General features: G+C 48.3%; 1 long non-coding RNA gene across 2 annotated transcripts; it reads right to left on the reverse strand.

The window, feature by feature from the left end:
- Positions 1-449: 449 nt before the first annotated feature.
- LOC124978038 (uncharacterized) lies at positions 450-23,570 on the reverse strand. 2 transcript variants are annotated; one of them, XR_007107309.1, is made up of 5 exons: positions 23,407-23,570; positions 3,201-3,341; positions 2,906-2,990; positions 2,268-2,312; positions 450-1,441 (listed from the first exon to the last, which is right to left on the reverse strand). It is a non-coding gene; the product is annotated as an uncharacterized LOC124978038 (long non-coding RNA). The 2 variants fall into 2 exon arrangements; XR_007107310.1 differs by lacking the exon at positions 23,407-23,570 and adding an exon at positions 5,171-5,267.

The raw sequence follows: 23,570 nt of genomic DNA on the forward strand, positions 1-23,570 counted from the left end.
ATGTAGCTCAGTGGTAGAGCACCCCTGGGTTTGATTCCCAGCACCACAAATATTCCACTGGATAGAAATGTAGGTGAAAAGTTTGACCCTAGAATCTAACCCTGCTTTACATATTAACCGAAAGGTTTTGTAAGTCTGCAATAATACAGAATATGTACTACAGCACAAACCTACTGTGCTCACATTTTCTCCTGTGTGGTATCTTCCCAAGAGTTACCACTTCAACACCATTGTTATCATAGCAGCAATGGCATTTTAGTTGCCAAAGCAATCCACCTGTACCTGTCTGTACCCATGACTGCCACATTCATGATTCAAGATTTTTAAAAAATACTTTTAGTTGTCCATGGACACAATGCCTTTATTTTATTCACTTATTTTTATGTGGTACTGAGGATCAAACCCAGTGCCTTACATGTGCTAGGCAAGCACTCTACCACTGAGCTACGACCCCAGCCCCAAATTCAAGATTTTTGAAGCAGGTGAAAGCAGTTGCTGGTTGCACTTTGTCTTCTAGAACACTTGTGCTTGCACATATATCTTGAAATATGTGTTATTTTATTATATTATTATGTTATGCATTTCCATTTTGCTTTTTGTGTGTGTGTGTGAGATAGTGTCTTGATGGGCTGCCCAGATTGACCTAGCACTTTTGGGCTCAAGTTATCCTCCTGCCTCAGACTCCCAAGTAGCTGGGAACCTCTGGCATGTGATAGTACACTGAGCTTTGTTTTTTTTTTTTTTTTTTTTTCTTTATATTTGGGGCATTATGTTGATATTTTTGCAATTACATGTGTAAGTAGATTCTGTTTTCTACAATGTTTGTTAGGATAGCAGTATTTACACCTGATGCGATTAAGAATGACTGATCTGAGCCAGTCGGCAGATGCTGCTCCCCTGTTGATAGGAATCCTGGTGAGCAAGAATAAACTTTCCTCTTCATGCCCATGGCTGTTCATGTTTCTGATTCTTTGTAGGCTACCAGAAGCTGGACCTCAGAGGGGACAGCAGGAGCTACAGAATTCTTCCTGCTGCAGGTTTCTCTCCTCCTCTGAGAAATGTTCTTGAGGCTCAAAGAGGTGTGGCAGAATGGCTGAATTTTGGTTTCCATAAGAGTTTGAGGTTCAGTACCCCCTGAGTAAACTGAGAGTGGATCCTCAGATCCAAGCTGAAGAAACACCAGCTGGGAAGAATCACACCTGTCATGCACATCTTGAAAGGACTTGAGAATTATCCAGTCCAGTTGCCTCATGCATCAGTCAGGATAGTCTGTGTTTTACTACATAACAGCCCCTCAAATCTCAGTGGCTTAAAGCAGCAACGTTCAATTCTCACTTGTGTTTATGTGCCTGCTGTAGATTGGCAAGGTGCCTTTCTTCATCATAGTCACTCAGGGAAAAGGCTGCAGGAGCTCCATATTAACCCATACGTCACAAAATTTCTGGGGGACAGAAATGAGAGTATGGCAGAGCTCAAACTAACTGTCCCTTAAGGCTTCTGCTGGAAAATGTCATGTATCTCTTCCACTGACATTCCATTGGCCAAAACAAATCATGTGGCCATGCCTGCATTCCCCAGGGTTGAGATGTATGATCCCTCCTGTCAGGAGGGTCAGCAAAGGAAAGATACTACATGTGGGGACAGCACTAAAGTCTCTCATACCTGGTTGTAGTTTCTGATTCTACCTGGGTAACCAGAGGGACCTTGCCATGAGAGTATATCTGATTGTACTGGCCCCATATGAGGGGTCATGAGGGGAACCCCATCCCTGAACAGAAAAGGTTTGATCCTTCTGCAAGGCCATCAAGCCATCCATGGTGGTCCCTGTTCACTTCTCCAGTTTCTCTACCTATAGGCCCTGCTTATCCATTCATCCAAAACCATGTGCCAAGTGCTTCTCTACTGATCATTATGCCCAATATTGGTCATAAAAGGATATACACCCCTGTGAGCCCTTTAAGGGCCGAGACCAACTCTTGTTCTACCAAAGACTTCCAGCTGCTGCAGCCCACCAGGCTTTGAAAAAGGAACAAGACAGTTCTGTACACATTAATATGGGACCAACCCCAATATACTGTAAAATTTAAAAATCCACTATAGTATACAGTGAATTGTGCACTAACTATGTTGCACAAAGCAGATATGTGGATAAACCCATGTACTTGTGCCCACATAGAATATCTCTGGTCAGATACAAAGAAACTGATGTTAATGGTTGCCTCTATGGTGGGGAACCAAGGGACAGGGGACCCAGCCAGGGAACTTACCTTTCCTATTTAGTCTTCGTTCAGTTTGAATATTTTACAGTGTGCCTTAAAAAAAAAAAAAGTCAGGAAGAAATTGTAACATCCTGTAAAGGCACTCAAGATATCTTGTTATCTTAAAGTGATAAATTCAGGTTTCAAGATTGTAGATACAATGGGTTTAATTTGACATTCTCCTGATAAAAATGCAAACAGTAGAAAAGGGTATAAATGAGAAACTGTATGTCCCCTTTCCCCATCTCTCAATCCAGCTGACTGACTGATCAGTTTATCACACTGAAAATGTTAACAATCATTATGTCTGACTGCAGGGGATACTTTCTTTTTGTGTTTTTCTGAAATTTCTATTTTTTTCTCAACAAGCATATATTACTTCTTCCTCCAACTCAGAAGAAACAGACTTAACGCACCTCCTCCCCTTTCCTTCCATGAAATTGCCCTCACCCCACTCAATTTAGGAAGGAGATAGGATGAAAGAAGCAACATTTCTAAATTCCAAAAAAGGCTTCTAGTTCCATTTTGAATAATGCCCACCCCTTCCTCACCTCCTGCTCTGGCCTCATTCCCTCCACCCTCCTTCTCAAAGCTTATGCCCACTAAGCCTTCTTTCAGATGCAGGAATAATGCCCTGAAGAAGAAACCTGTTGCCTTGCTGATTCTTCAAAGGGACTAAACCAGGAATCCTCTTCTGTCTCCTTCTTCAACAGGAACTATCCAGAAATGGATCTGAAATATGTAAAGGGAGAAAAGGAAGCAACCTGAAAAAAAATTCCTCTTTCCAGATCTTAGGTTAAAAAACGACGGGCCTCGTTAAAACCACACCTTAATGAGGCTCCTTTCCAGCCTAATTGTCACCATGGCAATGACCCCTAGTGGCCATCTTTAATTAACTTGGAATCAGAGTCACCAAATGAGCTCCTCCAGTAAATTGCTCACCAGCCCAGGCAGTCACGCTGCTCCTCCTCTGTCCTCTGCCCTCTTTCCTCCAGCACCGATGACGGGGCAGAAAATTCTCAGTCCCAGATTTCCTCTCTACCTTCTGGATTTGTCTGACATAGTCAGGAGAGGGGCTCAGACCTATGGAAATAATAATAATTACTATGGAGTTAAGCATTTTATAGGCATTATCTCATTAATCTTCACAGTAATTGTGGGCAGGATGTATTATTATTGTCCATCACCTTTTTCAGCTGAGGAAACCGAGGCTCAAAGAAGCTAAGTCATTAAATAGCAGAGCTGGGATTTAAATGCAGGCAGGGTGGCTCCAGAGTCAGTATTATAATGACTCTGCTGGAGATGAAGTACACAGGGTAGCCTTTTTATCTTGAGCAAAATAAAGACATGGAGTTGCTGCCTCTATCTGCTACTTACTTCACATCTCTGGGACTGTTTCCTCAGCTGGAACAGGGAGGATAATTAAAATGAGTCAGAAGGTGTATAAGAAACCTGAACAGCCTCATCAGTTCTGTTCAATAATGATTCTCAACTCCAGAACCTTCCTGTTGTCTTCACCCTAATGTGATTTCAGAAGCAAGATGGCATGGTGGCAAAGAGATAAAGTGTGATCATCCATCCTTCCAGAAGCTTATCCTTAGCTCCACTCTTCCTCTCACACTCACCTGGACTCCCTCAGCAAGTCTTAGCAGCAGTCTTCCAAATATATCAGAAATTCACTCCATTTGGATAGATGTTTAAGGTGGGAGAAGTAAATAGGTACTATATCATTGAGGGGAAGAGAGGGTCTCTTGGCCATAAAAAGAACTTTAACTTTATTATGAACCATACAAGAAACCATAGAAAGACTTTAGGTGTGATCAGATTTGCTGCTTTAAAAGACCACCCTAGGGCTGGGGGGGCATAGCTCAAGTGATAGAGTGCTTGCTTAGCTTGTGCGAAGTCCCTGGTTGACAGTCCCCAGCATTGGGAGAGGAAAAAAAGGAAAGAAAAAATAAAAGATTGGGTGCTGAGAGTGAAGAATGAATTGAGAGGCACGACTGGAAATGATGACCACTTTGGTGGCTACTGAGGTTTGGTGACAAGATGATGATGGCTTGGACTACTTCCCTTCCATGAAGAAGCTGTCTTATAGGCAGAAAGGGTGACCCGAGATGTGGTGCTGAGCAAATACACCTTTGTCGGTGACTCCAGCGGTGCCGGTCTGAGATTCAGCACCAGTGGATGGACAGCTCTCGCCCCGCCTACGAGAGAGCCCCAGCACCTCTGCACCAAGAACAGTAGCGGCCACCGAACTAAAGGTTCAGCCCGTGCCAGCACCCGGCAAGGGCCCGGACCTTGGGGAAGGACCCCTGGAATCCTTCCTTTGAAAATACCTTTCCTTTGAAAATCTCTGTTTGCTACCCTCTACACTGGAGATAATACTGCTGCGCAGACTCCAAAGACCACTGTGAGAACTAAGGAACCAGACACCGGTGGGAAACGCTGCCCAAGAGCAAGGTCTCTTGAACAATCTCCTTCACTCCAGACGCTGGAGTTTATTTCCCCGATTTTGGAGAATTAAAAACGAAGCCGATTCTGCAACGGATTGGGGGAAGGGAATTGTTCCACAATCTAATCCTGGGGAGTTTCTACTCTGCAGCCCCAGCTGCCTGCTGTGCATGGTGTCTCTGCTGACAAAGCTCTGAAGAATTAAGAGGCTTCTCTGAGAGTTGGATGGTGCGAATCATTCCAGATCTGATGTCCTCCCTCCAACAGCAGATCTTTTCTGAGATGAGGCAGAAGACTCCAGCACTTTCTTCCTGGCCTCCTCTGTGCAGCATTGCTAACCTAATCTAGTTTCCTTGATTGATTTATTTTTTAAAATATTTGGCACTCAGTAGGATTCCTTTTCCAGGAGTTGTGTAGCATCAATGGGGATCTGCTGACTGAAGAGACCTTGTGATGCCTACTCAGGGTTCTGAAGGTGTGGTCAGCAGAGTCAGGGAAGATGAGAGGGGCTCAGAATTTCTCTCTCAGAAATAACCTCCAGGTTTCCAGTCCCCAAAGAACTTTCTTTAAGCTTCCCTGTGGAGAGGGGGAAAGGAGCAGAGAGTTAGACCCTGGCTTTAGTTGGAGATTCTTGAAAATCACAGCAGGAGACCATCCTAGACCATGGCCAGCCCCATAGTGCTAAACCCTGCATCAAACCTAACCTTAGCCTTTTCTGCCACTTTCTAGCTCCACAAGGCCACCAGTGCCAGCCTACCCTCCTCTCCTTCCCTTTCACAGGAGCCCCTGCCTTCCAGGAACCTGCCTGCACTGGGCTGGGTCCTGGTCCTTAGGTTCACTTGGTCCCTGAAACAGACCAGATCCCAACATCAGAACCACACCACACTTAAGGGACAATGAGATGGATACAGAAGTGAAGGAGTGCCTGGGAGCAGGTTTCTTGGTGTGAAGGCAAGGTCAGACCTCCATTCTATTCTGATTTTAATTCTCCTTAAACCCCAGCTCTTCCTACTCACTAGACGACCTTGAGTAAATGACTTCACTTTGTTGTTTTTGTTCTCAGTTTCTCTGCCTGTGAAATGGGGAAAACTTAGTTCCACCCCAGGGATGCTGACAGGCGTCACTGAAACAAAAAGTAAACCTCTGATCAGTCTCTGGAAAGTGGTCCTCTGTTTTAAAATGTGAGTGCTCTTTTGCTGAAGGGGGGTTTTTAAGGAGATCTCCCAGAACTAAGGGAGACTTCCTCTCCCTGCAACCAGCTCATATCCTGGTATCTCTCTGGAGCCCTGCAACCTCCCATTGAGAACTGAAGAAACATTTTCCAATCTGTAGAATGGGAAAACCTATTTTACGGATGGGAAAAGTGAGGCCTGGAATTCAACATGTTCTGTCCAGGATTCCACTTGGGTTCCTCAAACCAAGACCCCAGGTGAAGAGGACTCTATTCTTAGCTGGTTACTTTAGGCACCTCTCTTCCCTCCCTGGCCTGCAGCAGTCTGTTTAGGAAGTTCTAAAGAGGTCTGGGAAACAATACAAAGTTTCTGGCCAGCTGCCCCAGAAATAAGAGTGTTCATTTCCCCATCACCAATACTTGGGCTCTCACATTTGTAAATCGAGGAGAATGAGACTCTCAGAAGAACAAGAGGATTAATGAAACAAAAATCCAGCATCCCGCCCCACCACCCCGCCCGCGCGCCCGCCCCATCTCTCTGACCTGACAGACGCCCCCTGGGGGATTTACAGACCGCCTCTTTTAAGATGCCCCCACCCCTCTGATACTTCGCTCCAATGGTTTCAAGAGGTCAAATGACCTGGTCAAGGTTACACCACTGGCATTTGGAGCTCCAATCCGCCTGCTCTAGGAGCGTCTGGGAGCACAGCAGTCAGGTTCCTGAACCTGCTGGGGCAAAAGCCCAGGCAGGACCACCCGGGCCCCTCTCACCGTGCTGCAGCGGTGTGGTCAGACCCTATTCCTTGGGTACCTTGAGCGCTCCAGAAGCGAAGCAGGGGAGTCCCCGACTGGTCTCACCCTCTCCAGATTCCGCTGTCCGACTGCACCCTCCCCTGCCAGGACAAACCTGTTTGCTCTGGGCCTAGGGAAAAATGTTTCCAGCGTCTGCTCTTCAACGTCTTTCCGATTCAGGCACTTTTAAAGCCAAGGTTTTTAATTAGCATCGGTGGACTGTCGGGAGTTTTGGTACTTAAAAAAACCTATGAAAACAATTATTACATGCGTACGTAGCGGTGTGCCCACGCACAAATATACATGCTTGGGTTCCTGAATTAGCTCTTTTCTTAGTTGCCCACCCGCCACCGCAGTTTAGTGGACAAGAAAACCCGGCGCGGCTGGAAGCTGAATCAGGAATGACACTGTGTGGTCAGATCCCATGTGGCATCCCAGTCCTGTGCTAAGATGGGGTCGGAGATTTGCCTCTTCCTGGGTCTGTGCAGGGATGGGTTAAGGGAGGAAGGTGGGTGTTTTTTCACCTCCAATGGGGTGAATGGGGTCCCTCGTGTCCGTACCTCCAGCAGGAGTCTTCCCTCGAGGCAGCCTTATTTACTTCACTAGGTAACACTGGGTGCCTACTCGGAGCAGGGTGCTGGGACGCAGGGAAGAAGCAGAGCTCTTAGCGGCCCTCCTCCAGAGCAGGTCACCACCAGATCCTGACCTGGGGATAGTCCTCGGTTCTGAACTATCAGCAGCCCAGTCCCCTCTGCAGCAAAGGGGCCCTCGCGCTCAGAAAGTCTGGCCTGCCCTTATGTATTTTTTCACTGCGCTACCCGGCACCCTCAGTTTCCACACCGTCTTGACTTTACGGCGCCCCCAGTGCCTGGAGGCTGTACTGCACACAGTAGGTGCTCTGTAGAGTTTAATTTCCTTCGTATTGCGGGCTGGAGCCCTCTCCGTGGCGACGTGGGCTCCCCCTGCTGGCGTCCTCCGTAACTACCTGAGTCCATACCAGCTCAGGAAGTCATTTATTTTTCCAGTGGTAGGAATGTAACTCTCCGCCTCCCACGCGATAGGAAAACGCTCTACCACTGAGACGCCAACCGCATGAAAGCTTAACTTTAATTTCAGGAGACCTTCAGTTTATCCTGCGCCACCCAGATTCCATCCCCACATCCCACCAAAGTTACCTTTGAGAGGCTTGTCTGGAAGATCTAATTTTACAACTTTATCCTGAATGCAACCAAAATGAAATATGGTCTCATTTGCCCCACAAATACTTAATATGAATCACCATGAATAACACTGATTGAGTACTCCTCACTACATGCAAGGGCCATGTTGAGCTCTTTCATACGGATGGATGTGCTTAACCCTCATAACAACCCTACTATAGATGGTGCTGTTACTATCCCCACTTTACACCCAGTCCCAAAGTGATGTGCCCAAGGTCACACAAAAAAGAAGACTCTGAACCTTGGTCATCTCCAGAGCCCAGCCCCCCAACAACTATATTTACCAAGCAACACTGCAGTTAAAACAAACCAGGTCATCAGAAGTGGTTTCAAAATATCCTTTGTTCTCTGATTCACCCCAGGTAATATTTTTCTAGAAAGAGAAACAGATGAATATTTTACCTAGAGAGAGATGTTGGGGTTTTCCTGGGCATGTGTTTGCATATAGCACCACGGTTACAAGAGTAAGATGGGTTTCCCACATCCCCATGAAGAGGTAGGGCTTGAAAAAAAAAATCATGAAAATCACTACCAGTTTGAAAGCACACTCCATTTCTTCAAAACTGTACTTCCTGGGCCCACTGCAGTGGCACACACCTGTAATCCCAGCAACTCAGTAGTTTGAGGCAGGAGGATCACAAATTCAAGGTCAGCCTCAGCAACTTAGTGAGACCATGTCTCAAAATAAAAAAACAAAAAGGGTAGGGGATGTGGTGCAGTGGTTAAGCACCCAGAGTTCAATCCCCAGTACCCAAAACTAAAGAAAACAAAACAAAACAAAAACTCTTTCTGGATGAGGGTATAGTTCAGTGATGGAGTGCTTGCCTAGCATGTGAGAAGCCCTGAGTTTGATCCTCCATACAGAAAGAAAAAGAGAGAGAGAAAGGAGAGCAAGAGAGAGAAGATAATAGGGCTTAAACACCTGAGACTGTTCTTTACTACTTTTCACTACTAAGTGGCCAAGAACCACAAGAGACCTACCTCTTTCCTTGTCTCTCTAAGAACCTCTCATTAGTTCCTGGAGACCTGAATGGGTCCCAACCACCACCCTCATGAACTTGGGCATAGCTTTGGTGTGTGCCTTAATGTTGTAATAAAGGTACACTGTGCAGAGTGATTTACAGAGTGCCACCCCCTCATACTCTTGGGAAGTTGTGCCACAGTGAGAAAGCCATTGACACAGGCCAGGAATCCAGGAATCTTAGAGTGGAAAGAGGCTTGCAGAGAAGCCAATCCATCATTTATCTAATATGGGGACTTCCAAGTTGCCACAACTGTCAAATGTTCCACTCCAGTCTCTGATGCCAGTATTTCAATGTGGAAACTAGAGGTTCATTATGTGACATTCTGCTCAGCCCCAGCCTCATCCCTATACCCTGTGCCAATTCTCTACATTGTGCATGTCTGTTCTCCCTTTTTAGGACTCCAGGTTCCTTCAAAGACAGGATTGTATGTTACTCATAACTGTGTTCCAAGTTCTGAGCACAAAGTCTGACACAGAGAAGGAGCTGAATTATATAAATAAATCCCTTCCACAAGCTGGGAGCTGTGGCACGAGTCCCAGGGACTCAGGAGGCTGAGGCAGGAGGATCACAAGTTTGAGGCCAGCCTGGGCAACTTAATGTGACTCTGTCTCAAAATGAAAAATAAAGACAGCTGAGGATGATGTGAATCAGTGGTAAAACACCCCTGGGTTCAATGCCCCGTACCAAAAATGAACCCCACACACACACACAGCATTCCTAACTGGTGATCTCCTACCCCTATTTGAATCCTTATGGAGATGGGACACTCACTGTTTCTCCATGGGACTGCTTCCCCTGGGTGCCAGGCTGAATTATTCCTTCTGGAGACTCCCAGACCAGAGTAGCACCTTTGGAAAAGTCCTTTGCCCTGGGAAAGGTTACTGTCCTTGGAGCCCCAGTCCAACTAGGAAATCCAGGAAAAGGAGATTTCCTCTTCCCAAAGGGTATGGGAGACCCTCCTGAGACCCAGAGGAAAATCCAGTCCACCTGGGGGCTTAGTTCACAGTACAAGATCAGGCTGGATGGGGGCTCAGTCTTAAGTCCTCTTGCATTTCTGATCATGAGTGTCTGCCCTGGAAATGTAATGGCATATTGATTCCATTGTATTTTCTTTTTATGTGTCAGTGTGAACCAGAGGACATGCACAATTCCATATGTGTGTGTTCATGTCATCTCTATATTTTAACACGGGCTAAGCGTGGACCCAGATATGAGACCAGAAGCAAGTCTGTATCCTAGACAAGGAGGGATGCCATCATTTGGGTGCACAAGCTGGAGAAAGCCCTGTACCCACGGAATCAGGGTCTGGATGAATTGACCCTCAGGCTGTATGCACATATATAAGTATGCAGCAGTATGTGTGTGTACATAAGCAAACCCTAATGTGGGTGACCTGCGTATGTGTGTTTACACAAGTACAAAGACCAACTGCAGTCTGGTTCTATGTCTGGGTGACACAGTGTGTGTGTAGCATATGTGTACATTTACAAGTATTTCCCAGTCTGGTTCTGTGATCTTGTGGTTGAGTGTGCATGAGCGTGTGTTTACTATGTAATTTCAAGCCTATGATCATGTGTGATGTGTGTTTGTATGTTTAAATGCAAAGTCATGTCGGAGTGAGCATCAGAATGATTGTGTGTGCTCATATACACACTCCAGCCTGCTTCCATGTCCCCAACCAACATTTGTGGATGCAGGTCCTTTGACCACAATGAGCCCAAGCAGGTCCTGAGGCTGGCTTAACGCCTGGGGAAGTATGTATAGGTGACTGGTGTTTACCAGCAACCTGGACCAGCCTTTGTCTGGTCTCCACTCCCATTGACCTCAAAATTCCTCACCCTGGCAGGACCTCAGCTGTCCTTGGTCACAGACTGCCTTCCCCAAAGAGTCCCTTTAACTCACAGTCCCTTTTCCGGCCAGGGGGCTGAGAGTTGGGGGATATTCATCTCGGGGAGTTTTTGTTCCGCCTCATGAAAGGCCTCAATGGCTGGGAATACCATTCTAATTACGGGGAAGCCCAGCTTATGTGGGGGACACAAAGGACTGTGGTCTCATAGCAGCTCCTTCCATCCGTCAAATAAGGCCGTCTAATGATGGGGTGAGAGCTGTGAATGCCTAAAACAAACTCGAAAAGGAGGGAAAATAAAGCCGCCGGGGGCTTAAAATATATTAAATTACCCTGATTAGGAGACGTGGCTTTGCAGGCACTGGTTGGAGAGGCTGGGGAGGCTGCGAGTCCCGCTATTCACGTGGGGGGAGAGGGGTCAGCAGGTCGGGGGGGTTCACAGAGCCCTGGCCCATTCTCATGCTAACACCAGGGACACACTGCAGGCTTAGTGGGCTGGAAAATAGAAATGAATTTGCCATAATCCTCCTCCTCCTCCTTCTCCCTCCCTCCCACCCTCTCTCTGCTGCACAGAAGCTTTGCCTAATTGCAGCCCTTAGAGCCTGCTGGGCATTGGGGCAGGGCCACACCCTGCAGCCTGCACCCCTGGGCTCTCTCACTCTCTTACTCCTTGTTTCCGTGGAACCCGAGAAAGAGAATGAGCTCAAGGGCTTATCTGTAGGAGCAGTGAAAGTAGACAGAGGGGTTTCAGTCAGTGGTAGGGTACCAATATGTGCGTGGGTGTGCACACACACCTCTTTCAAAGGTGCAATTATTCATGATTTGGTTACCCCTTTACATACAGGCACGCCTTTCCAGACACAAATATCCCTTCACTGCTTCACACACACCTTCTTACACACCCTTTCCCAAACATGCAGAAAAATACATCTTCACACAATTTGCAGATGCAGGCACCCATTCATGGACAGGTACACATAGTACCCCACACACTTTTTCAGGCATTCACAGAGCACTTTGTGGGCACTCATGCATGGAGATGCACCCCTTCTTGGGTGACCATATGCTTCCCAAGCATGAACACATGTGCATTCATCCCTTCAGAGGTGACCCTAGAAGCCCAAATCTGGTACCATTGCAGTGTTTTTTATAGCAGAGGAAATAAGAAAGCTAGAGCTTGGTCCTTTCTCAGCCCTCCTTGAACAGTCCTATTTCTAACTGTTTCAAGACCTGAGAAGCCCTTGCATGATTTCTCCCTGCCCCCAACCCTCTCTTTCTCTCTCCTTCTATTAAAGGGCATAAAGGGAACGCTTGAACTAAATGTTCCAGAAAAACCTTTCCGGCTCAGAAATTAGGAGAAACCAAGTCTTAGGAACTACATCTTCTGCCCTTCCCCGACCCCTGCACACTTAAGTGCATACACACGCACACACTCTGCTGGCATGCATACATCTCCATAGTGCGCATAAATGATCCCCTCCAATGCTCACATGATTATAAACTAGAAGATCTGCTGGGGAGTCCCTTAGCCCCACGTCCTCCCAGGTCCTGTTGTAGGGTACCGACGCCGTCCCTCCCACCCAGGCTTCCGCCACGCTCTTCTGTGGCTTTGTTCAGTGTGACTGTGTGAATTTGGGATACAGTGCTGTCAGGTGTGTCTCTAAGCCTTCGAGCCCCACGGTGTGGCGCCAGGGGCCCAGGAGAGGCGTCCAGACGTGCTTCTTTCCGGCTTAAGGCGCCCTCTGCCGGCGGATCTGAAACAGTCGGGTGGGGAGGAGGCCGAGCGAGCGCACGTGACCCTCGGACTTGACCCAGAGAATTCCGCAAAGTGAAATCTGTTCCCGATCTCCAGGTTTCTCCGCTAAGCTGTGGGAGGAGCCAAGGAACTGCGCACCATGTTGGAACAGAGACCGCGAAAGTAAACTGAGCAGAGAGAGAGCGTGGGAACCGTAAAGTCAGGCTCGGCTCTCCCTTTCCCCTCGCGACCCCTAGGAACAACCCCCTCTACCTACTCCCGCAGAGAGTAAGCCCCACCCGCCGAAGGTGTATGGAGCAGGGCAGCAAGGCCAGGACCTACAAAGCCAGGGTCGATCGCCTCAGCGTTCTTCTCCATGGTCTGCAGCCAAAGAAATCCAGGGGAAAAAAAAAAAAACCAGAAATTTCAAGAACCTACCTCCCACCCATCCCAGGCAGAGAAAGTGAAGAATCGCGAGTACCCAGAAGACCGTGCTTAGGAGCACCGGAATCAATAGGGGCCACCCCACCGCTGCCCTCTTTCCAGGAGGGGCGGCACAGGTTGCAGGAGAGTCGCAGAAAGACCCCTGCGCTGCAGGTGAAAGGCGTGCACATGAGATCCTCCCGGCCTAGTGAACTCATTTGCGCTAAGTGGTGACTAGGTATCACGGGGACAGAGTGGGAGCTTGGGGGACCAAAGGTCAGAAACTTTAAGATGGAGGTAGGGTCGGGTCGTTTCAAGGAACCAATGAATTTCAGTAGGCGAGATTCCTACCCTGCCCCTAGAGGCCCAAAGCCAACGCAAGGTGACATGTTCAGGGGCCACAAGCTCTACCTAGGCGGAATAAAAGAACCTAGATCTCAGGCGTCAGGCGCTCCCAATGATTCATTCTTGGCCCTACACACACGCGGCTCTGACCCCAACCCCCAGCCAGCTCAGGTCTAGTCCCGAGTTCTTTCCGGTTTTCTAGGTTGAACCCTGTAGGCGTTCTCCCGCCTTCCCAGCTCCAGGCCAGCCAACGCCGCGGACTCCCGTCATAAGGACAGACTAACTCCGCAGACATTCGTCCAGAAGAAGGCGTGTGCGTGTTTGGCGATTTGAACACCAGCGGCACGATGTGGAAAGGTCGTGCCCTCCCCGCGGCCTGCGTCCAGTCCTGGCCTCTGACCCGCCCAGTATTTCTCAAACGGCTGCCCGGGCCTCAGACCTGGTTGCCATGCGGGTGAAGGACTCCACCCTGGAGCTGCACAGTGCTCTGCTCCCACTCGATTCTGCTCCTCCCTGACCTTTTCCGGGAACAAGGTTGCCATCACTCTCCACCTAGGGGCAGCAGAGATGGGAACCAAGAGTGTGGCTGAGAAGAGTGAAAATGGGGGCGCTAAAGGGAGAGGGAGTGGGGTTGAAGTTCTTATTGCTCCTTGCTCCTACCATGTTCCAGTCGCGCCTTGGTAGCCATTTCGGGGGCCACTCTCTCAAGCCCTTCCCCAAACCCAAAGATTTCCTGAGGAAACCCAAGCACCCACGCCATTGAACACTCAATGCAAACCATACAAGAGCAACCAACTCTGATTCCAGAGCTTTCTCCAAATAAAATTAGCAAAGCTTCAGATGGGGAAACTCAGCCCCTGGATCAAGGTGAGGAGGTGGCACAGGTGGAAAAGGGATCCGTGGGGATCCTATCCGGCTAAAGGAAACCCCTCAAGTGGGTCAGCTGGGCAGCACCTGGTGGCCCTGACCTACTGGTCTCCTTCTGGGACTGGAAAGGCACCGGGCAGACCCCGCACCTTTCCAGACAAAATGAGGCACCCACAGGGGTTTGAGCCAGCCTAGGAGCCTCAAGGCAGAAATGCCTGTGTTGTCCCAACACAGGAACTGCTGGGGTATAGAAAGACGATTTGTGGCAGAAAAGGCAGAGACAGGGAAATGTCGAGCTGTCCTGATTTTCAGTCCATTTCCAGAGATCACATCCACCATCCCTGTCTCTGCCCTCATGTAAGTGGCCTACCCTTTCAATTACCTACCCCCTTGTTAATCATAAAGAGAAACAAGATCTTATTTTTTTTCTAGAATATTCCCAAAATAAGCAGCTGTGTTTGGGATGAATCTCAGAGGGCTAATTTTGTTTTCTTCGGTTTGATGGCACTGCCAGGGCTAAAGAAGATCTCCACCGGACTGACGCCTGCACCGTAAAGGACACCGGGAGGGGCTGGGGACTCCCGGGACGCCTGTGTTTCTGCGGCTAACCGCAGCCGGGAGTTCCCACCGCCGACCTCCAGCAATCTCGGGTTCTGGTGCTCTCGCCTGGCACGGTGTGCGCCTTGCAAAGGAAGTCAGTCCCTGAACTGCACAAGGTACACCCGCTTGCACCACGCAGGACCCAAAGGTCTTTCCCAGTGCTTGATAAGAGTCTGGAGGTTGAATGTGCAGGGGACGCCTGCGGTGTAAAGGTAATGTGCCAGGAAACCCCGATATACAATAATCCTCTGAACATCCTGGATCCCTGAACCTTGCGTGGCCACCTTCATTAGCTAGGCAAGGTCTGGGCGGCAGAGCCATTCAGTAATGGCTTTGAGCTTCTGTTTGTAAAACAGAATGAAATCAGGAAAGCTGAATGAAGACAAAGCCTTTTCTAAACGTTGGATTAGCAAAATCTCCACACTTAGCAAACACTTTCATTTTCAGAGCTGCTTGTGGCAGTACGCAAGTCCAGAAAATCGTGTGTGTTTTAGGAGGAATTCCACCCAGGGAAGAGTCCTGGGAACCTATACACCTGTACACAGAAAGCACATATGTTGGAAGGAATGCGTGAGTGGAAAAGAAGCATGCATTCCCCCTCCCAAATGTGCTTAAAGGTTACTGCCATGCCTTTGTGAGAATTTACAAATTAATCATATTTACCACGCTTTTATAGTTTCTCTGGGGCTACCAGGGTTGTGTGGATGGAGCAGGCCACTCCCTGGTTCCCTGCACTGGGAAATCTTAGCTGTGTCAGCAGAAAACTGCTCTTTGACCCAGCTGGGTCCCTGAAAGACACACTTTTCCTTGTATACTGGCATAGGAGTTTGCAAATTGAGTTATCGTGATCTTTATATTCTCCCAAATGTCCAAGTTTTAAGAACCAGGTCCAGGAGGCGCAGCTGGAGAAAGTGGGAAGACAATGGTGCAGTTGGGGCACAACTGGCCAAGGTTGACAGGCACCACGGACCTTAGACCACTGCTTCCATTATTTTGCCCAATATTTAGGAAACCACGGAAGAGCGTGTCTTCACGTTTGTGCTAGTGTGTCCACAAGGTCTCTGTGGCTAGAAAGGCAGGACCAGCCTTTCCAATGGCCCTGCCTTTCCCAAGCTGACTTTTCCTATCAATGGGAGAAATGCAGGCTATTGACCCAGCGGCCTCCTCCTCTCCGCCTATTGTTGAGGCTCAATCACGCACTTACCGGAAGAAAAGCGAGTTTATCTTAGTCTGGAAGAGCCTCGTGTTGTGAGTATGTGTGTGTGTGTGTGTGTGTGTGTGTGTGCGCGCGCGCGCCTCAAGGGTAGGAAAAATTCTGCATCTAGCACTGTGCAGATGGGTTGAGGATAGCCACTTTCAGAAAAGGGCCAATTTCCCCTTCACAATGAGCGCTAAGTACCTGATAAATAGGGCTGGTGTTTATTCATGAGCAGGTACTTTGGAGATGGCGATTAGAACAGCCGCCCTCGATGCCTAGCCAAGGTACTTAAAGCCGGGCAGGTGCAACTCTGCGCGCCGCCCCAGCTCACAAAGCCCGCGGCCGCCGTGGCGCGGGGAGGGGGCGTAAATGCAGGGCGCGCCGGGCCCCGAGGGCGCGTAGCACGCGGGCACCTTAGCCCTTTGTTCCTCTTCCGAAGCTAAGGCCACTCCACCGAGGGGCGCCCCAGGGAAAACCTCCCCTCCAATTACCAGGAATTTCCCATCCTCCCTCCTCCCGGGAGCCCAGGCCGGTAGCTCTTGATCTGGCGGACACAGAAACGCGTGGACCCGGCTCTGCGTCTATATAAATGTTGCCTGTGAGTTGACTATTAGCTAGCCAGCTAAGTAACTCACCTAGACAAGAAACTGAACCCAGGCCTGGCAACCGCGCGGGCACGCGACTCTAGCAGCCCCCGCCGCCAAGGCGCCACCTCTGGCGGTGCTGACAACCTCAGGCTTTCAGGTTTTGTTTCAACTTCAAGGGGAGAAAATTGGGGTCTGTCTCATTCTACAGTGTATTGGCGCCGAGGTCGTGGGACAAACCCGATCTCGCCCCGAGAGCGACTCCAGAATCCCTCAGAGCTCCCATCTTTTCCTCTAGAGCGGTAGTGTCGCCATATCACAGGCGGAGAGAGCGTAGCGGGCGCCGGGCCTAGGGGAACAGAGGACAGTCTTCTGCGTGTAGGGACGTGGAGCAGCAAGCAGTTGGCAACTGTGATGTTTTGCTTGGCAATCTGTATTTGACGTACTCCAGGTAGCTGAGACTCTCCCTGTAATGTCTGGAGGTCTAAGGCACGATGGCAGCGCGTACTCCTGGGGCCTGCTCGGATTGCCTTTTGTTATTATTTGCTTGTTTTTAGTAATTTCGAAAAAACATCTTAACATAATTCATTCTCTAGCCCGAAGAATCAGGAGAAATATGTTTCAAACAAGTTGGGTTCTCCATGGGGAGAAAACTCTTTCAGAATGATAGGAAACAAGAAGCAGAGACGCGATGTCACCCACCACGAGGCAGATGTTACATTTTCGACCAAGAACCCGACAACTCTCCCATTCCATACAAAATGACGAGGAAGAGTGTAGATATTGACGTTCATTATAGATTTTTTTTGGAACCTTGGGGCTAAGAAAAATTATAGAGATATAATAATCCTGATTCCCCCGGAAATCTGATATCCCGGACAAGAGCACAATTGAAAGTAGTAACACTCAGGAGCGGTCTGGAGGAGGGTCGAGGCCTCCGTGTGCCCCAACCCTGGACTGGGCCACTATCAACCAGCCTTCTACCCAGCAGGGCAGGCTAGTCTTGCTGGCTGCCACGATTAAGAAAGATGAACAAGACAAGCTAGGCATTCCCTAGAGTCTCCTGCCGGGGCCGAGTTAGAGTTTGAGGACGAAGCATTTTCTCTGGTATCAACCCGTGCCAAAGAGAAGCTCAGGGTAGGGGGTTGCAGGACTGCCTAGCCACAGAGAGACCGAGACGTGGCCGAATCCTGAGCCCGGTAGCGTTGCCAATCCGGTGCTGTTATCCGCTCTGCACAGATGGCCTTGGGTGAATTGCTGCGCGGTTGAGGACCACGGAATTAGATAGCTCTGGTCCTTATGCCCAAAAGTCGCGGAGCCCCGAACGCCGAGCGCTGGAGGCAAAGCACATCACTAGGCTGGGGTTTACAGGACGCTTCCTCCCCTGCCCCGGACTCAAAAAGACTGAGCATCCCGGCAGGGTGGCCCCAAACTTAAATAGGAAGTGGTGGATTGGAATGAATGATGTAGGTGAGGAGGGTAATAAAGACGCAGCACGGTAAAGCAGTTTTTATCTTTTCCGTTGTCAATACCTTTAAGGCACACGTAAAAGATGAGGTGTGATCAGGAGAACCATCAATATTAACACTTGCGACTGATTTTCTTTGCATTACAGATTTAGAATAAATTATAAAATATAATTAATGTTATTTCTAGGGAAATAGATATGCCCAGATGTAGTATTTGCCCCTCAACTCCTCTGGTGGACTTCCAGTGCCCCTATTAAGCTTTGCTTTTTTTTTAGTACTGGGGATCCACCCCAGGTTCTTTCTTGTACATGCTAGGCAAGTGCTCTGCCACTGAGATATATACTACCAAACCTTGCTTCCTTTTTCAGACAAAGTCGTTTGGGGAAGTGGAGACTCCAGACAAAGTTTCACTGAACCCGGGTCTCCCTAGCTCAGGCTCTCTAGTGAGTTGACTTGAGACCCGGATGCTGATGGAGCCCTGGACAGGAGTGACTCTGCCGATCAGACCCAATGCACCTAATTCCCACCCCAGATCCCCGGGGTTCAGAACCCTTTCACCCATGATGAATTTGATCTGCTTTTGGAATGGGTTGGGGCAGAAATCCCAAAGAGTTTTTATTTCTTCAGTTATCATATCACCACTGCCACATATTTCAAGTGATTGGTGATAGATCTATCTGCAACAGGAAAAAACAGAAACATCTCATTAGCCAGGTACCCTCTTTATTACTAGTCTGGTGAATATTGTGAAACCAGTGCTATTACTGTCAAATCTAACCAAAGGCACTAGGCTGGAAGACACACTTCCTGACTTCCTGAACCTCCCAAGCTTGGTGTTTGTTGGCCCTTCCTCGGGCCACCCCAGCTCCCTCCTCACTGCCACAAGCCTCTCTACTGGGTAGGACAGAAGCAACAATGTGGATGGAAACACACCCTTGCCTCTTTCCCTTCAATTCTCTTGTTTGTGATGAAAGGACTGAGGTTTCTCTGGCCCAAGACCAAAAAGCAGCGATTACTCCTGAGGCAGATCAGCATGATCTCTCACCAAACTCACCCTTTACAAAGCACCTTCACACACAGCATCTCCTGTATCTCCTGCCCCACCACGGTCTTTATTCCTGTGTTGACACTGTTACCTTCTTCAACTGACAGGAAAGGGGCTTAGAGAATGGATGTCGATTGCTAGAGGTTTCCCCAACCTAAGAAGGCAGAGTCAGTATTTTTACCGATTCTGATTCCAGAGCAGATGGAGCATTTTGCAGAGGCTTTGTGGGCAAATACAGGGACCTGATTTGGTACCCAGAGGTGAAAACATTCAACTGAATGCCACTGTCACTGACTGCCCAGTTCTGTGCGAGGCATATGCCAGAAGTAAGGAGGGGACAACCAAGAAAACTTCCATGGCCTCTGACTTGAGGAATGTCAGTAGTTCCCAAATGGAGAAAAAGCTCAAATTGAGGGAAAAAAAAAAAAAAAAACTGACAGGAAACCACTTACCCCAGAGAATGGGCAAATCTCAACCTGATCTGCCTCTTACTAGCTATGTGATCCTGGACCACTTTACTCAGTCTCTGTGCTTCAATTTCCTCATCTCTAAAACAGAGATTAATAACGGTACCTCTCTCAGAGGGTCCTGGTGAGGATTAACAGCTGATACATGTAAAGAACTTAAAAGCATGTCTGGCACAGGTTAGCTGTTAATATGATTTGCCCAGACCCCCGGATACAGCCTCATTTCTTCCCAGTCTCTTGATTTTCATTACAGAACACCACCCATTTCTATCCCTATACCACTGCTAGGATTTCAGCCTTCCTTGGGTCCCAGAATCCTATCAGGAAAGGATGGGGAAAGACAGAAAACCTGTGTGCTGTCTGCTAGATGGGTACTGTGTCTGAGGAAATCTGTTTCACCCATTAAACATTTTCCTGCTTTCTTTTTCCCTCACTCCTAGTGATTCTGGGGCAGAACTCAGGACATCACACATGCTAGGCAAATGCTCTACCACTGAAAGACAGTCCCAGCCCCGCTTACTTATTTTCTGACCGGGAAAGGAGTAGAGTTCATCTCCCTCTCCTTAATAACATCTGCAGGCAGATTGCTGTGCATCCTTGGCTTTAAGGAATGAGAGAGTGAGGGAAGTTCCACTGACCCATCTCACCCAGGAGGGATCCTGCTCAGAGGTGGGTACGCCTGTGCAGCATAGAATTCTTGATGTGTTCTGACTTCTGCCACAGGCACACATGCACACACATGCACACACCAGCTCCCTGAGGGTAGGTTTTTTTCTGTTTTGTTCTCTGCTACATCCCCAAATGCCTAAAACAGTGCCTGGCACAGAACAAGCACTGAATAAATAAATATTAATTTAATGAAAGGAGGTGGAAGCATTTCACTGAGAAGATCTGCCTTGGTAGCAGGGTCTAGTCTTAATTTAATTTCCATCAAGACTCAATGGTTAGCCAGATACAGTGATGCACACCTGTAATCCCAGTGAAGCTGAAGCAGGAGGATCCAAATTGTGATGCACTGTCTTTAGAAAGAAAGAAAAGAAAAGAAGGACTGGAACTGAGGAAATGTAACTCAGTGGTAAAACTCCCCTGGGATTAAAAAAAGTGGGGGATGATCAGAATTTATGGCTAACAAAGACCGTAAGAACATACTTCAGATTTCTTCCTTAAGAGTTTTCTATCTTGGTCTCTAATCATCTCAATTATTCATAGGGTCCTTCTTTCAACTGCACCACCACACACAACCTGTCCCAAAGTACTTAGAGTCTAGGAAGAATAAGATTTCTAGGGTTTGTATTTAAGACACTGGGCATCCATGTGACCTGGGGTTTGAGTTATCTGCTCCCAAAATGGAGCTGCTGCCCTTCTGTAGTCTGAGTTCCATCCTTTCCTCTCTCCTTACTGCATGCTTAAAACACACAGAGACCTACTGGTGTCAGATTTTCATCTTTTCAAGGGGCGGTGGGAGCATTGTTTTTTGAAAATGCAAAGTGACAAAAACATTGTCATTAAAGGCGATTTCCATTAATATTAAAAGCTATCATTTGTGGATACATTTACCATGTCTTGGATACCACACCAACCACAGCATCTTATTTAACCTCCACAATGAATCCATAAGATCAAGTTGCAAGCCCATTTTAGAGATGAAGAAATAGAGATCTGGAAAAAGTTACATGGCTTGTAAGGGAGAGAGCCAAAATAAAACATGGGTTGAGAGAAGTGAGCATTCAATAACTAGTTTAGAAACAAAGCTACCGTGTTGGCAGTATAGTCAGGCAAGAGTCTAAACCAGTTCAAAGCCCACCTAGACCTCTCTTTAGTTGTAAGACTTCAGGCAAGTTATACAACCTTTTTTTAAAAATATTTTTAGATATAGATGGATACAATATCTTCATTTTTTAAAACTTATTTTTATGTTGTGCTGAGTATCGAACCTAGGTCCTCACACATGCCAGGCAAGTGCTCTACCACTGAGCCACAACCCCAACTCCTATAATCCCTTCTTAAAGGGGTTCAATAACAATACCCAATTTAATTGAGTAATTGGGAGGACTGCTGGGCTTAAAATGTATAAATAATAACTTATTTTTCTCCCAGTCTACTGTAGAGTACTATTTGTACCACCCTTTGCAAACCGTGGCTGCCCTAAATGCCTTTATTTTACCCAAAATAAGCTGGGGAACCTTAGATGAAAAACCACCCAGGGAGGATCAGGTAAGAGCTCAGATGTAATGTTCCCAGGAGGAAGGATCCGGAACAGTCTCTGCAGATAGTTTTGCCGAAAAACAGTTAGGTTCCATTTTTTAAAAGATGTAAGCATTTTGCCAGGCTTCTCCACCATCAGCATGTCAGTAATGCATCATTAGGAGCTTAAAGATGTGTACTAGGTAGGTCACACTCTCCATTTTCAGTCAACTTCCTGGTGGCCCCACTGAGGCTTTGCAGGAGGCTCCTAGGTACCATAGGGCTCATGACACCTCAGTTGCTCCAGGTCCTCCAGAGACCCAGTCACATGGAGAGCAGCGCTGTACAGAGCTCCCTTCTGCCACTACTCCTACTCCTACTACGACTTTCTCCTCCTCTTCTTCTTCTTCTTCAATTCAAAACTACTTGCATAAAATGTTTCTCCTTTTTTAAAAACAGAGCACAGAAAACCTGCCTTCTCACCCTGGTTTGTGCTTGTGAATGAGGCCTCATTATATGATGGAACAGAAGAAAGGAGCTTGTGGGAGCCGTTCTCTTACACTTAAATTGCTAGTAAAAGCCAAACAAATCCAAGCCTCAGTGGTTCTTAAGTTTATATTGTATGTGTCTTTTTATTCATTCATCTAGGAATCGTTTCATTTACTTAGTATCTACTAAACACTTGGCAGTGCAGCTGACTCTCTGTTGAAGTGTCAAGAGAGAATTGTAGGGAAAATCTGAGCAGGCCTCCTGGAGGAGAAGGTACCCTGCAGGTCAAAGTGTGATCTAGAGGAGTGTATTCTAATGGGGAAGAACTTCGGGTGTGGATAAAATTCCAGAAGTGAGAAATCAGGGGAAGACACAGAGAAGGAACACAGAAGGGGAGCAGTATAGTTGCATGGAAAAGGCCTTCTCCCTCTTTTAATCTGCTACTTCTAACTTGCTGTGAATTCAGAAACCAGATATAATTGGTGTTAAACTGTCTGTAAAGCACTAGTACACACATGACCTCAAATCAAGCACCTGAAGGGGAGACAAGTTTGAGTCACTCGGCAGCCCTCTGTGCCCTTTGAGCTTGGCAGTGTGCTGGCTTAGGTGGAGTACAAGGAGTACAAGCTCACACTGGTACAGAATCCAGGAACCAGGTATGTAGAAACAGCAGGATGTACTACAATAAATCTCAACCCCACTCACTGCATTGCCGCTAGGTCACAGCCCACCCTCCATCCTCACTCCCCAATTACCACCATTTTGCCCAGCACCTTAATTTGGGTGGTGACAGGTGGAGAGGGCCCAGGGGATTCCCCTAATAGCTGAGCCACACACATCCCTCCAACCCTTCTTGAACCTCAGGGCCTCGGCAGCCAGCCTCTAACCGGGGTACCCTCCTGCCAAAATCTGAGAAAAAGCAAGAAAGCGCCAGAGCCAGGAGAGATAGAAGTGGAGGCCAAGAGGCTAACCGCTAAAGATGGGTAAGCCAGATGCCCTTGGGAAAGGCCGGCGATCTCACCGGGCCTTCACAGGGCACCCTTGCCCTCTGTACCCACCTCCTCAAGCCCCCAGAGTTCTGGAGTTGCAGCGCGCCCCCCGGAGGCCCAGCGGGGCGGCCCAACCTTCCAGCCGCTTCGCAGCACACAGCCCTACACTCTGCTCCAACAGGGCGCATAGGCCAGGGCGGGGGGCGGGGCAACAGGGGGTGCAGGCGAACCCCGCCGAGGGTTCTTACCTCAACGCGGGCATCCGTCCGACCAAGTGCAGTTTGCTGCTGGGACTGCGAGGTTGGGGAGGCTCCCACGGGCTCGGATCGCGCCTCCCCCTGCCCCGAGCCCCCAGACCCTTCGGTGGCCCTGAGCGGGGTCGGCGGGACCAGGGGACAGGCGCCGAGCCGGC

The sequence above is a fragment of the Sciurus carolinensis genome, chromosome 2 (genome assembly GCF_902686445.1).
Source record: "Sciurus carolinensis chromosome 2, mSciCar1.2, whole genome shotgun sequence".
In the NCBI taxonomy this organism is placed as follows: domain Eukaryota; kingdom Metazoa; phylum Chordata; class Mammalia; order Rodentia; family Sciuridae; genus Sciurus; species Sciurus carolinensis.